The sequence below is a fragment of the Vombatus ursinus genome, unplaced genomic scaffold (assembly GCF_900497805.2).
Source record: "Vombatus ursinus unplaced genomic scaffold, bare-nosed wombat genome assembly UNPS02014786.1, whole genome shotgun sequence".
NCBI classification, from domain to species: Eukaryota; Metazoa; Chordata; class Mammalia; order Diprotodontia; family Vombatidae; genus Vombatus; species Vombatus ursinus.
The window spans coordinates 8305540-8321721 of record NW_020954564.1 but is presented as its reverse complement, the minus strand read 5'-3'; the positions used below and the strand labels follow the sequence as shown (position 1 = coordinate 8321721).

The 16182-nt window shown below is 39.4% G+C and overlaps 1 pseudogene; it reads left to right on the top strand.

Moving 5' to 3' along the window:
• The window catches only part of LOC114046975, a 117221-nt pseudogene that overhangs the window by 65494 nt on the left and 35545 nt on the right, over positions 1-16182 (top strand).

Sequence of the window (16182 nt, the reverse complement as noted above, 5' to 3'; positions counted from 1 at the left end):
CTGTTTTATTATACCATATATGGAATTATTACACTGCTTCTACTTTTACTTTTGTTTCTTATCTTCTCTTGTATGTCCATTGAACCTTTTTGTTTTTTCCATACTTTCACTGTTCACATATTTACAGACAGTTCTCCTGCCCCCCTCCTCAGTCACCACTTAGCTAAGCCGTACACATTCAGTCCCTTTAATCTTTCCACTGGAATCAATTTCTTCATCCCCCCAATCATTTTTATTGCTCTTTTCTGAACTTCTTCCAATTTGTCTTGTAATGAGGTGCCCCAAACTAAATGCAATATTCTCAATGTGATTTCACTAGGGTTATATAGATTTTCTTGCTAAATATCTCCACAGACCTGGGGTGACATGCTTTTTTATTGTAACAACTATATTCATGATGGGATCTTTTTATACATACAGTTGGGATCACAGGACCACAGCATTTCTGAGTTGAAAGGAGCTACAGCAGACATCTAGCCCAATTTCCTGCCTATGTAGGAATCTATGACTCCCTTCTCAGGGGGTCATCTACATGCTCCTTGAAAACATCCGGTTACAGGGTGTTGACTGACTCCTAATGAGGCAGGCCACTGCAGTATTAAAGAGCTTTAATTGTGAAGAAGTTATTCTTTATGTTGAGTTTATATTTGTCTTCTTGAGACTTTTACCCACTAGTCAATTCAACAATACAAAGAGCATTTCTTACAAGGCCAAGATGTGCTGGGCACTCTGCTAAATGATGGGGATACAAAGATGGATGCAACTCAGACCTTGCTTTCAAAAAGCATACAATAGAATGTGAAGAACTAGCACACAGATAATTATGATGCAAGAGAGAGTGAAAGAAATGCAAAGGAAAAGTTCGATGTGGTATAAGGGAGAAATGACTTCCATTTTAGGGTTCTTTGTGGAGTAAGGGACATCTGAATTAGGCCTTGAAGAAATGGAAGGGAATCAGCAAATGGAGATGGGACAAGAGAAGTCAATTTCTAGCATGGGCTTGGGGTGGCAGCAATGTGAGCAGTCCCAGAGAAAGGAGAAAGCAAGATAAGATCATAGAAAGATAATAGAACAATTTGGCTAAAATGTGGAGTATGTGAAGAGGAATATTATATAATCAGGCTGGACAAGCAGGATAGAAAAAGATTGTGGATGGGGGTAGCTAGGTGGCACAGAGGATAGAGTCAGGAGGACCTGAATTTAAATCTGGCCTCAGATGCTTGCTAGTGCAATTCAGTGCGACCCTAGGCAAGTCGCTTGACCCTGATTGCCTCAAAAAAAAACAAAAAAAAAAAACAATGAAAAAGAATGTGGAAGACCTCGAAAGTCAGAATTAAGAAATTATACTTTATTTGATAGACAAAGGAGAGCCACTGAAGGTTTTTAAAGCAAATACCAAGATTCCACAGGCAGGCAAAGTCTTATTCTGACTTTTGGAATTGTGTGGAACAAGTCTAACATTTTTTTGAGGCAGCTAGGTGGTGCAGTGGATAGCGCTCTGGAACTGGACAGTCAGGAAGACCCGAGTTCAAGGCCAGCCTAAGACCTGGGAAAGTCACTTAACCTCTGTCTGTTTCAGTTTCCTCAGCTGTTAAAAACAGGGATATTAACTGCACTTACCTCCCCAGGTACTTATGAGGTTCAAATGAGTTAATATTTTTAAATTGCTTAGCACAGTGCCTGGAACACAGTAGGTACTTTAAAAATGTTTGCTCTCCTTTCCCTCATTGCTTCGGATAGCACACAAGTGTTTTCCTGTAGTTTCACTTCTCTGGGATAAACATTTCTAGTTCCTTCAATGGATCCTCATATAACTTGGTTTCATTTTCCTCTTATTATTCTGGTCACCTTCTAACTTAACAATGTCCCTCTTAAAAGGTGATGCCCAGGACTAAACATGACAGTTTACATATTGATAGATAGATGGATAAACAGGTAAGATATATCACCTAGCATATTGTCTTGCATGTAGTTAAATGTTCAGCAAACACTGAATGAATGAAAGTAGAATTAGCTGACAGAGGTATATAATGATTGATTATCACATCTTAAAATACTATCCAGGAAAGTTAAACAAAATCAGATTCTAGTTCTTTTATTGACTTTGAGATTTCTATTGAGAGGTTAGACTGGTATGAAAACAAATGAATCCCAGAACCCCAACCCCCCCCCCCCACACAAAAATCTATGGGCCATGTATTTATTTATAAGGTCTGTCTGTCTATCTATCTACTTATCTGTCATCTGTCATCTATCTTAAATGAAGGGGTAGAGAATGGACTTGTCATTTTATTGGTATATGGTCCTGGTGGAAGAAACTTTCTCAACCAATTCAGGTCAGTACCTTCTCTGCAACCTATACTCTTAGAATATTTTTTAGAGCATTGAGAGGTTAAGAGAGCATTGAGAGGTTAAGTGAATTGTCTAGGGCAGGGATGGTGAACCTGTGGCCTTCAGGCTACACGTGACCTTCTAGATCCTTATAGAAATTTTACAGAAAAATTTAGATTCAGTCAAAAGGCTGCACTTAAGGATCTAGTTAGGTGCCCTTATAAATTAGCTGCCCTTATAAAAAGAGCTACCTTAAATGCAAACCTCCCTGGGAAGGGAAACACAGTAACTTACACATTAGGGTATAAATGACAGCCAGAAGAACTTTAGCTGAGAACAGTCTCTGCTAGGGTGAAGGCAGAGGGAAAAGAGAACACCAGGTTATGGAAAGGTACATTTGCACGGTAAGAGAGAATACTACAGAGGCAGGGGGATTGAGGAGAGAACAGAAATAGCGGGAGGGTGAGCATCGCCAAACTAAAATTTCTGGCTTTTATAATCACACTGCAAGTTACTCGCCTAACACATTTCAGTGATCGTGCTCTCTCCCAAACACTATTCATGTACCCCCCATGACCCAGGAGACAAGGACCACGCTTCTAGTCTGAGTTCCTTGGCAACGGCAGTTTATACAGGCATTGAGATCCAGAGCCAAAGAAAACCTTTCTCTCTGCCTGAAAGGATTAACCAGATATCATAGCAATAGCCTTCCATTCACCCACCAGCGGATGGAAATAGTCTCCCTTTGTGTCAAACAGTTTAGATAGTATTTTGCCTTAACTTTTATGTTCATGCTGTTTGTAGTCCCAAAATAAGCCTTTGTAAGGAAATCGATAACAAACCATGCATGCCTAGCTCACATCAGTTTCCACAGGACATTAGGTTCTGTATTAAAGTAGCTAGAAATTGGAAAGTTGCACTTGTAACAGAGAAAACAGGCCTCTGAAGCTGAAATCCTTTGTTCATGTGTGGTGGTGGTAAGGAGCTTGGTCCTAGAAGGAGTGCTAGGCTTGGGCCCTGGACACCTGGGTTCAAATCCTACTTTCTAGCCATGTGATTACCTGTGTGACTAAGGTCACACAAGAAGTAAGGGACAGAGGAAGGATTCAAACCCGAGTCCTGTGACTCCAAGCTTGTCACACTCTTGGTGCACTACACATAATAGAGATCCAGAGTCACAATCAAGGAGACCTGGGTTAAAAACCCACCTCAATATTTTTGACACATTAGATGGACTTAATCTCTCAAGGGCCCCAGGCAATCCTCTACCACCATAAATGACAGAGAAGTTGCGTATCTACATCAATAGAAAAGACCTCTTGCTGAGAGTGAAAGCATAGGTCTAGTCTAAAAAAAAAATCACTCATGGTTGATTGCCTGTGGGCTTTCAGGCATTATTTCAGAGGTTTAACTAATGTTTCCATAGTAAGCATGGGGATAACCATGTGAAGCAATGGTGGAGCCTCATTTTACTGCTGGGATTGATTGGCAATTGCAGCCAAGGAGGGGGAGGCTGTGTTTGGTGGTCATTTTTTTTTTATCATTATAGAGAAAGGATGCAGAATCACAATCAGAGCAAGGACAAATAGGTTGGGAAGTGTTAAGCTACAGTCCCAATAGAACAGTTAGGGATAAGGGCATCAAACGGGTGGGAGTGAGGGTGAAAATGGGGGACTGGGAAATGCTAAAGCTGAGATGGAACACCTCAGTAGAGGACGGAATTAGATTTGAGTATAAAAGAAGAGCCATGAATGAGCCTGAATCAAACAGGTCATTGGAGCTGTGTGAGTGCAAGAATTCAGGTCTGTCTGGAATGACAATTCCTGGTCATACTTCCTTCTGTCCCTTAAGGGGCCTGACCTGCCAGGAGCAGGGATCTGGATAGTGAAGTCAGCAGGCATGTTGATGTTGAAGACTTATTGTTTCTTACGCCATTCTGTACAACATCCTTGTGGAGTAGGGAATAAAAATATTATTTTCCCTTTCAACAGATGGAAAAACTGAGGCCCAGAAAGGGACAGGAACTTTCTCTAATGGTGAAACTAAAGTTAAGACAAAAGGAAGCAAGATCAAATTGAAGAAACAGGCAGAAGTTAGAGGTGGGGTCTTGGCAAGGGGACTACTGTTAATCAGAGAGTCAAAACTTCATTTTCCTCATCTATAAAATGAGTTAAAATCAAAACAAAACAAAACAAAATTACATTTCATACCTTACAGGATCACTGTGAAGAATGTATTTTGTAAAGTATAAAGTCCTAGAGAAATGAGTCATGATTTTGATTGTCACTGAGTTAGCCTTCTTAGGCTAACACTCAAAATTGTCCATCAGATTGAACTCTAGCTGCTCTCTGAATTGCATATTCCATTTTCCATATCTACACATCTGTAACAGCTAATCTTCATGCCAAAAATACATTCTCTTTTTCTCTTCTTACTCCTTCTCTCTCCTCTTAGTTCTCCTCCCTTTTCTTCTCTCCCTGTTGTTCTTCTCTCTTACTCCCTCTCTCTTTATCTCTCTTCAAGGCTACTCAGTTCAGGTGCCATTTCCTCCATGAAATCTCTCTCCCACTTCAAATCATGCTATAATTGTACATATTCTATGCCTGTGTCCACCCCAGTAGAATTGAAATTCCTTTAGCTCAGGGATGTCTCAAGCTTATTTCATTTATTTGGTCTTTTCCATCAAATCCCAGGCACCTAGCCTAGTGTCTTGAACTTAATGAGTAATTAAATATTTGTTGAAGTCGAGTATCTGTTCTCATGCCTTTGGTTACCTGGACTCTTCTTTATTTTGTGTACTCTCCAGTAAGCACCTAGCACCTCACCTATTCCCTTTAACCTGCTGCTACCTACAACCTTCTGCAATAACAGAATAATTACGACGTGAGTGGTGATCATCACTGGTTTGTGTCATCTCTCTTTTCCAGTCTCTTTGCCCCCTTTTCAGTGCCCTTATAGAATCATTGAATTTGGACCTTAGAGAACATTGAACTAAATGATCTCATTTTACAGATGAGGAAACAGAGGCCCAGAGAGGGGAAGTGACTTACCCAAAGTCAGACAATTAGTAAGTAGAAGAACTGGGACTTGACCTCAGATGTTCTGACTCTAAGTCAGGTTCTATTTCTGGAATATTATGACTATTCTTGCTTGCTTGACTCATAACAACAGATCTAATACTTTCATGCTTCCCTGAATCCTATAGTGGAAGAAGGAAAATCAAGCAGAGGAGGGACTATATTTGATCAGGATGCCTTCTTGATGTCCCTCAAAACACATAATATTAGCCATGCAAAACTCTGCCTACGTGTAAGACTAAAGGTAACAGGGACAGAGAAGCCAGGAGGAAAGCTATTCCATTCCTCTCCAGGCCACATTCCTTACTCTCTTCTTGGACTTCCTCTATTATGCAATAGGTTCTTCTACAACCTGCAAGGTCACTTCATCTCTGTACTTCACACGTTGGAAGTAGCCTCTAACTCTGTGGGCTCTTCTTTGACTGGCTGGTTCCTTTCAGAATCTCCATTGTAAGGACCAGGCTCAGGCCAGCCATGTCTTCATCCCTCTCCAGGCTATGCTTCTGACTCTACAGACTTTCTCCACCATGTTCCTCTCTTCTCTTCTTCCACTTTTCAGTTTTCATTTATGTGTTTTTTTCCTCCATTAGAATGTAAACTCCTTGAGGGCAGGTATTATTTTTCTTTCTGCTTGAATTTGCATTCTCAGTGTTTAGCATAGTACCTCGCACATAGTAAATGCTTAATAAATCCTTGTTGACTTGACTTGATCTAGCACTAAGGAGAACAAAAACAAAAACCTGATTTTTAAATCATATAATTTTTATATGGAAAGTACTTTCAAAATCAAATAATCTAACCCTATTCATTTTACTTATGGGGAAACTATGGCCAAGAAAGGAAAGAGGATTTGTCCAAGACCATTTAGATATATACTGGTAAGGCTGGGATTAGACCTCAGTCTCCTGATTTGTAACCCAGGGTTCAGAATAGCTTAAATTTCTGTAGCACTTCAGTGTTTATAAAAATGCTTTTCTCATCATGGTCCAGTGAAGCAACCAATACAAATATAATTATGCCCATTTTAATAGTAGAGAAAACCTAGGCTAAGAAAGCAAGTGACTTGGTCAATGCTGCAGTCAATAAGTATCAGAGCAGGGATATGAGGCCAGATCTCCCAATTTAAAGTCAATGTTCTTTCTATTATACCAGTCTTTTTCTTCTCTTATTGCCTTGGACTCAGCCTGGCAAGAGCCAGCTGATAAGAGGTCCAGCCACAAGGTCTGCAGGTAATGAAAACTCTAAAGGGTTGATTAGGGTTGGGGTAAATTTTGGGGTGAGTGTGGGAAAGTCAGCAGAGCTCTTTGGCCAGTCCTGCTAGAAAATTAGTCCCCTTCAATTGTGGGGGACAATTCCTAGGCAGAGTGAAGAATTCCATATCTGGGGAATAGCATGTGGTCACAGAATTGAATTCATTCCATCTTCATTTGTTTGGGAAGAATTGTTCATTAGCACTTCCTTCTGGGAGAAAATCTTTTTATTAATAAGAAGAAATGGGTTACTTCTGCTTGACAATGATTTTGACCACTGAGGTGGAAAGAGAAAATGGTACTCTCTGAAGCCTTTCCTGTTTGGGGGGGGTGGGATGGGCAGACATCAACGACTGTGTGTGCCAAGGCTGATCTCACAGGCTCTCTTTCTGTGCAGAAAGTTTCCATTCCATGGTCTTATTTCTCAGGAAGGAAAAAAAATAAATACAAAGTTGGTGCAACTGTCGTTTGTATTCTTTAACATACTAACTATGAAAAATGCCTTCCTATAATACTTTGTTTAATTCAAGCCTATTGGCAGGAACATGCTATACATCTCTGTCAGTGTAGGGGCAAAAGACTGGGGTGAATTAAATGGGGTCTTTGGATCTGGTCGTATTTCCACCTCTCTAGGACCTTCGTAATTCTTTTCTATGTCTGAGATTTCATGACCATAGTTAAGAAGAAAGGCACTTAATACACAGCCTGTCTGAAATAGCTTCTGAAATCACATCTGTTTCCTATTATTAGGGAGAAACAGGCCACCAAAGGGCTGTAAATAAAGGCAGAAGGGAAGTCTTAGACTTGGCAAATGGAAGAAGCAGGCTTTCTTTAGTGTTCTTAAGTGTCTGGATACACTCGTTAGGTGGGGATAAGGCAGCAATTGGGTATGGGAGGGAAGTCATCCTATGTGATGATCCTCCTTCTAATTCCCATGCAATAACATGCATTCATTGTAACTGGATGCCCCACAGGAAGGATGACTCAAGAAAGGAAAGCTACCTCTGTAACGAGGATTATTAAAGCCAGATGTATTGGGATTTGAATATGCTTTCTAGTTCAATAAAGTGATCCAGTAGAAAGCTTACCTTTCATTCATTTTTTTCTAATACCAAGTCCTGTGCTAGGCATCATGGGGGAGACCGGGCAAGACAGAGTCATTGCCTTCAGGGGGTTTACAATCTTATTATTAAAATAAGGTTTACACACAACAAATAATTAGAGTAGACTGCATACTATTATATAATCAAATGTGTGGAAGTTAGGGTGCAGAAGAAAGAAAGCTGGATTTGGAGTGAAAGAGCTCAGGTTTGAATACTTGTTCTGCTATTTACTACCTGTCAGACCTTTGGCAAGTTATTTCACCTGCCTGGGCCTCAATTTACTCATCTGTAGAATGAGGGAGTTAGACTGGATCAGGGGTGGGGAACCTGTGGCCTCAAGGCTATATGTGGCCCTCTAGGTCTTCAAATGTGGCCCTTTTATTGAATCCAAACTTCACAGAACAAATCCCCTTAATAAAACGATTTGTCCTGTAAAACTTGGATGCAGTCAAAAGGCCTCACCCAAGGACCTAGAAAGCTACATGTGGCCTCGAGGCTGCAGGCTTCACACCCCTGGACTAGATAATACTGTTGCTTCCAGGTTTAAGGTCCTATGACCCTAAGAAATATAAGACATCACCTCTACTCTTGAAGACTTACAAACTAGCTGAGGAAACATCACAACAACACTGTGAAACAAACTCCACAGATGTATAAGGTGTGGACTAAACTCTCTGACCTCTTAGTTATTTCCTTCTAGTTCTAAATCTCCAATTGTGTGATTCCCAAAGTAGTGCTAGTATTATTATTAATTATTATCATTTTACAGACCAGGAAACTGAAGCTCCAAGAGGAGAGGGCTTGTGTTATTTGGTTTAAAGTCACACAGCAAGGAAATGACAGAGCTGAGACTTAAACCCAGTTCTTTCGATGCTACCTGCAGTCCTCTGTCTGATGTCAGTTAAGTATTTGACTGTGAGGCGCTGAATATAAATGCAAAATATGTGATAGATTAATGGATTCTCAGAGCTGGAAGGGATCCTAGAGATCTTCTTGTTCCAATTCCTTTTTTTCGGCAAAGGAGGAAAATGATAACCAAAGAAGCATCATGACTTTGTCACATGAAGACTTAGTGGCGGAGCCAGGACTAGAAGTCAGGTTTCCTGTTTCCCCATTCAGTTCCACTCTCATCATAGGAAATACAAAACTACTGCAGTCAGAAGAACCTTCTATATGGAGGAAGCTAGCATTTAATATCTAATAGCTGTAACAGGACAGAACCATCATTCATTCAAGAAACCTTCATTAGGTTCTTACTATGCAAAGAACATACTAGTAGGTATTGTGTAGTTTAGATATGAGATAATCCTGCCTTCAAGGAACTTACAATCTAGTAGAGGATAAACCATCAACACAGATAACCATTATACACAATATTATTTGAACGTTTGAAAGGTACAAAGGAAAATGCTATGTGAGATGTAGTAAAGATGATGCATATTTTAGCCATAAATAAAGATCCCCCTTAATTGAGTCCCTGGCCTTTGGAAGTCCATGATCTAACGCCCTTATCTGTCCAGCTGTTAGAACTATGAGCATTCTTAAAGCCACAGAAACTTCTTGTTCTAGTGAGAAATCCTGAGAGATCATTCGGAATTTGAACTGAGATAACAGTGATGTATCTTGGATGGTTCCATGGGATGATGAGAGAATTTCCTACATTTCTTACATGCACTCAAAGAAGAGGTGCTAGTGAATTTTCTGCCTTAATTTAGTAGCTTATGCTGGGAACTAGGTCCATTTTTAATTCAGTTGTCTTTTTGTTTGAAAACTTCTCATCCTCACTTGGTCACTTCTCTGTACAACTGAGAGACTAAGTATAGTACTCAGAGGAAGTGGTTATAATTTCTAGAAAAATGATGTGACATTCTTCATAGAATACAACTGATAAAAAAGCCTTGGTAGGTTTATGGTTGGGTACATGAAGATTTTGACAACTTAGAAGCATATCTGAGACTTCAGTTAGTACTGGACCTGGAATTATAGATGTATTTCTATTTTTAAAATGTTTATATCTAAATCTATTATTCTATGTCTAATTCAATATATTCCACAACACTATATCCCCTCCAGGGGGATCTACCTCTGGCCTCAGAAGTAGCCATGTTTAGAGATACAGAGTTCTCTGGGTATAACTATGATGGAGTGATTGAGTTATAAGAGGCAGTAGATATCATAGTGGGATAAAGACAGTGGATTTGAAGCCAGGAACACTAGATTTCAAGACTTGCTTCTGACACACACTGGCTGCATAACCCTGGGCAAGTCAATTAATTCTAGTTCAATGGTGTCAAACTCCAGCTGCACGTGGACTTAGAAAATCACAAATTAACATTATCTTTGCTGTATTATATTTTTGTTTATTTTGTTCAATACTTCCTAATTACATTTTAATCTGGTTTGGGCTTGGGAGTTTTATATCCCTATCTTCTATGCTAGGTAACTCTATAAGATTATAGGTTGTAGAGAAACACTGATTTGAATTGGTAAAGAGAATTCAATAGGCTAATGAAATAACAGGGTTGTTCTCTGTTGCTATCAGAATTAATCTTTTCTTGTCCTTTGGGGTGCTCACCTGGGCTGGCTTTTAATAACCTAGGCACAACAGACATATTCCTTGTATTTGTAGATTTTTAGTTTTTAAGTGTCTTAGAATTTTCTTGGATGTTCTTCATCTACTTGGTCTTCCCTAGGCAGATGGACAGATCAAAATCCTCTGAGTCATTAGAAATATCTTCTAGGAAGCTCTGTGATGATCTGGGACACAACACAGTCAACACAATGTCATTGTCAAACAGAAGTTTCTAGAGGACTTCGCCATCCACAGGAATCCTTCTTCAGGTTAGACTCCTCATTGGATCTCTTCCATCATAGAGGTGTACCTATGCCAGTTTTAGCCTCTGACTGAGGTAAATTATCAGATGGTCACTGAATGGGGTTATTTCTGTTGTTATGTCATCTAAGGAATTTTGGATGGTCTTTATGTATGAATGGTCAAACTTTTGGGAGAACAGAGACAAGAATCACAAAGAATGGGCAGTCATGGATGAGTTGCCCACATGCATCGCTGAAGGGAACTTTTGAATCGATGAGATCACAGATCCAATTGAGCACTGAATAATTATCTTGGACATTTGTTCAACAGAGAAATGCCTCTATGTTGTTAGTCAGACAACAGGAGAAATTACTAGAATCTAATATGATAAAAATTATTAAAGCTTAATAAATTCTTAAAAATTCATGATGGATTATTTAATAAAATAACTTGTTATGTACAGAACTAGTACTAAAAAGAAGCATTGTCCCCTTCAAAGTAGTCCCCTTGGGAGCTGCATATTTTTTCTTTGGATCATAGTGTTATGACTGGAAGGGAACCTAGGGTTAATCTAGTCCAACCCTCTAGTTTTACAAATGAGGAAACTGAGGCCCAGAGAGATGAAATGATTTTGCCAGGGTTCAGTGGAACTGTTATTGCAGGCCCTTCTTCTTTCCTAGGTAACTCTTTAAGATTATAGGTTGTAGAGAAAGTGCTAACCCAAATTGGAAAAGTGAATTCACTAGACCAATGAAATAACAGGGATTTTATAAGATTTCTCTTTGGACATGACCTTCAACACCTCACAGAACATTAATAATGATAATTCACATTCCATAGTAGCTTAAAGTTCACAAAACACCTTCCTCATGGCAAACCTGTGAGATATGTTGACAAGCATTATTATCATTATTCCTTTGTACACCTGAGGATACTGAGGCTCAGAAAGATAAGTTACTACCTTATGATCAAATAGCTAGTAAGTACTGGAAGTATGATTTCAACCTAGGTTTTCTGTCCCCAAGTCCAATAGTCTTAGCACTGTACATATTGGTCAATCCTTTTGTATAACTTCTGTGTTAGTAAAGCTTCTTCTTCAAAGCTGAATTTAATTTTGAATTTTGCAAACAGTCAGAAGCCATTCAGAGCCAAATCTTGTGAATAAGGCTCATGAGGAAGGTGGATGGTCATAGTATTGTGAGCCCCAAATAAGGTCAGACGTTAAAACAAATGGATCATTCTTTGTGTGTGTTAATGAACTCTGAAGGCCATTCCCAAAGAGTCAAATAATTCTTTAGAATTTGTGTCTAGCATTCCAAGGGGACTCCTGTGAATGTCACAAAATTCATTGGTTTCCATAAGTTCTGATATTTCTGTTAAAATCTTCAAGCTCATTAATTATGTGGACATTTAAACAACAATAATAACTGATGTCTATAGGGTGCTTTAAGGTTTACAGAATATATGTGATTTAATCTTCCCAACAACACTGTGAAATAGGTGCTACAGGTATTATAATTTAAAAACAACTTAACCACTTCAATTTCTATAGGGCTTTAAGGTTTACAATTTTTTTTAATCACAAAAGCCCAATAAGGTAGGCATTGCAAGTTTTTTTTTTTTAACAGATGAGAAAACTGAGGTTTAGAAAGATTAAATTACTTGCTCAAGGTATTCCAAGGAAAACATGTTATTTGATTTTGCTCTCCATAGGATTATAGACCTTGAGAGGAAAGGACCTCAGAGGCCTCATAATGTAATCCTCTCATTTCATAAATAAAGAGACTGAAGCCAGAAAGATTAAGTGACCTTAGGTCCTCAACACAGAAGATCCTTGCTTGGCCAAACTTCCTTGATTCAAATAACTCCTGGTGACTCAGGTTAAAAAATGGCCTTTTTTTCTTCTGAAGTTGAGTTGTTTTTCAGGTGTGCTTCTTCCCTTGAACTGTGACTTTGGTTGGAACAAAAACAAAATTTAACCCCATTTCATAGCATCAGAGATTTAGAAGGGGAAGGGACCTTAGGTCTGCTGGTCCAACCCTTTCACTCTGAAATCCAGAGAGGCTTCCATGAAGATCACACAGGTGCTTGCAACAGCAGAGCTGAACCTAAGGAACCTAAGGAAAATGATTGTAATTCTGACTCTCAAGACATTTCTTTTTCTACTATAGCACCTTGCCTCCAATGTGTTTAACTAATGTTTTATTTTCCCTCTGGGATTCCAAATAGAAAATGGGGCCCACATAAAGTGCAGCTGATGGTGATGGTGGTGGTGGAGGTGGAGTGATGGGGCCAATCAATCCAGTCAGTAATTGCATTGATACCTCCATTGTTTCTAAATTAGGTATAATGAAGACAAATCCAGCAGTGGTAGCTAGAGATCAATAACAGGAGAAGGAAAGGGGGTAGGGATAGAAGCTGCAAGAGCAGACACCAACAAGATCCTTTTAAAAAAAAATGAAGAACTCAGCCTAGAAAAGTCATTGAATACCACTCAAGCAGCTACAAGAAAAACATTCACCTCTTGCAAAAGGTTTCCCGTTGTGGAACATTGCTGTTGCCAGGAACTTCTCAGGGGCTGCTGTTAGAAGCTTGGTGTGGGACAACCAGCCTATAATTTTGTTTGGAAACTATCCCATTTTTATTCTATCATAGAGTATTAGAGCTGGAAGGTACCTGAGCACATGGAATGTAAGAATCTAGGATGTGAAAGCTAGAAGAGACCTGTCAAATCTTTTATTTTACAGATGGGAAACAGATTTGAAAATGTTTTAAAAAGTTCAATAGAAAACAATTTGGGCCAGGAAGAAGCTCAATCACAAAAGCTTCAGAAGTGGAAAAGCTTGGATAAAGTATAATTCTTAAGCCTCCAATGCAAATGAACTCTCATGGTCGTCTCAAAGGAGAAAGGCATTGATTTACACATATCTGCTAGAAAAATTGCAGTTTGGGGGAAAAAAAAAGGAACATCATAAGGGGTCCATGCTGTAGTAAATTAGTATATCTGACCTTGTATTTCATTGTGTTTTAGTGGGCTATGATATTTACAAGATGTAGAGGGTAAAATTCTCCCAGCAGGATAGGTTCAGGGACTGTGGTTAGATGCCCACCAGGAGTGCTTAGATATAGGACCATTTAAGGTTTGGACTAGAATGATTACGGTATATAGCTAATTATAGACTTTAGACATACCTGAAGTTAAAGAAGTAGCAAAGTTTCAGATGGTTGCTGCTCACAAACTGTGAAGCAGCTTTACTGGCTATGATTAGTAGAGAAGACTTTATCCCCTAAGAGAAAATTCAGAGCAAGTTCTACTGATCCTTGGAAGAACTCTAGAGGAAGATAATATCAAGTAGTAACTGATAACAGTTTAATCTAAGGAGAGAATATACATATATTTAGGCATTTGTATTTCTTTAAATCTTGTCATATAATGAATCTCTCAACTAATCCAACCTTGAAAACTATTGCTGGAGCTGGGCGTAATGTACCCCCTACCTGTTATTTGTGCAAGCATGTGGCTGGACCAGTTCAGGGAAGAGGGGAACCTGTCTCTAAAGAAGGGGGGGGCAGATTAGTCTCCCTTTCTTCATACTCACTGGCTTATTTATTTTTCCCACTCTGCTGTTCCCAGAGATGATTTGCCTATAACTTAGATTATTACTCATAATCCAGGGTTTCCCCCAAAAGAGGAGGAAGGAATAAAAAAGATACTCAATATACAATGTGAATCAGGTATGGGAGAGGTAATTTATTCCTACACAGAAAAGGAACGCTAAACATAGATGACTCATAAGCATGCATTAACAGAATGAATTAAACAAGATCCAGTAGCTGAACTCATAACTTTTGTTACAACCTGCTGGGAGGCTTATCAGAACATAAAATAATTCATAACATTGTTAATTAGGAATTTTACATTTCACTCAGACTGGTACTGTTTTTACAGGCTGATAAAATGGCTAGTCTTGGGATGATCCTTTTCTTGTTGGTGATCATTCTTTTCAAGAAATGAGGAGTAATGCCAGGGGCTCCTTCTATCTTTCTCTCTCCTTACCCCAACTTCCATTCATTTTCTACCTCCAACATGACCTCTAGGCATCTTGAACTCATAAAGTTACCTCTAATCCTGTACATATCCTACTAGGGATAATAATTGATCTAAAATAAGGAAAGGATAAACCCAAAATGCTTTGTTGTGGCCCTCTGCATTAGTTTCCATTTGAGGAAAGTAGCCATGATGCTAGGGTGGTGAAGGACCCTTCTTCTTCTACCCTGAACTTGACTCACATGCTACTACTAGAGAGAGGCTTTTCTTCTTTCCATTACCGCAGCACCTTGTCTCTCTGACATTGTCACGGGGTGGGGGAGACGCAGGGTAAACAAGTGATCACTCAGAGTTTAACCTTTCAAAACAAACACCAACTCCTATCAGCAATGGCTTACTACATAGCTGGAAGCAACCTGAGAGTTTGTCATTTCCAACATGCCAAAATGATGAGTAAAACACGTGGTTTGTTAGAATTAGGCAAGGAGTATCTTTGAATGATCTGTGTGTCTCAGGGGCAAAGGGAAGTGGCCTCTGATACACTTCGGTAATTTAATTAAATTGTATATGTATTTATTTTTTAATGGAGAAACTTTGTTGGGGAACATTTAACGTAGTATCTTAGGCTTGTGGCCTAGATGTGGCCATGACCCCACCTCTACACGGGGTATTACCTGGTCATGTCATTCAATGTGGTGCTCATATGCCTTTTCTTTGACGCTGGGTTGTCTCACACAACACAACCTATACTCACATCAGCAGGTCTGGAGGTTTTCCATAGTGAGAAAGAGCAGCCACATCTATAGATACACTTTTGTTTTTGTTCAGTCCTTTCAGTCATGTCTGACTCTGTGACCCATTTGGGGTTTTCTTGACAAACATAGTGGAAAGATTTGCCATTTCCTTCTCCACCTCATTTTACAGATGAGGAAACTGAGGCAAACAGGGTTAAGTGACTTGCCCAGGGTCACACAGCTGGTAAATGTCTGAGGCTGAATTTGAACTTAGAGAGAAGTGTCTTCTTGACTCTAGGCCTGGCACTCTAACCACTGCACCACCTAGCTGCTCATAGCCACACTGCTACTCTACAAATTTTCTTTCAGAATCCTAGGGTATGGAAGGAGGTTGATACATGCTTGCTACTCGCCATTAAAGCTCTAGAGGTTCCCCACCCCCAAACCCAATATGTTTTTCATTGACCTAAAATTAGTCACTGTGACACCAATGACTCTTAAATATGAAATATTTACTGAATGATAAGACAAGAGTAAGACTAGTCATAACATTTACTCAATAGGAGGCAAGAACCAGAAGAATCAAAATGTATTTCTTCACTCATAAATCTGGGTCATAATCTCCCATAAATGCACACAGTATCCATGGTGTAGAGTGGGAACACACAGAAATCTAGCAGTAAGGAAGATGAATGTAAAACCCATATGGGTAGGATGACTCACAAGTCTGACCGGCAGGCTTGGTCTCTCTCCCTCTCTCTCTCTCTCTCTCTCTCCCTCTCTCTCTCTCTCTCTCTCTCTCTCTCTCTCTCTCTCTCTCTCTC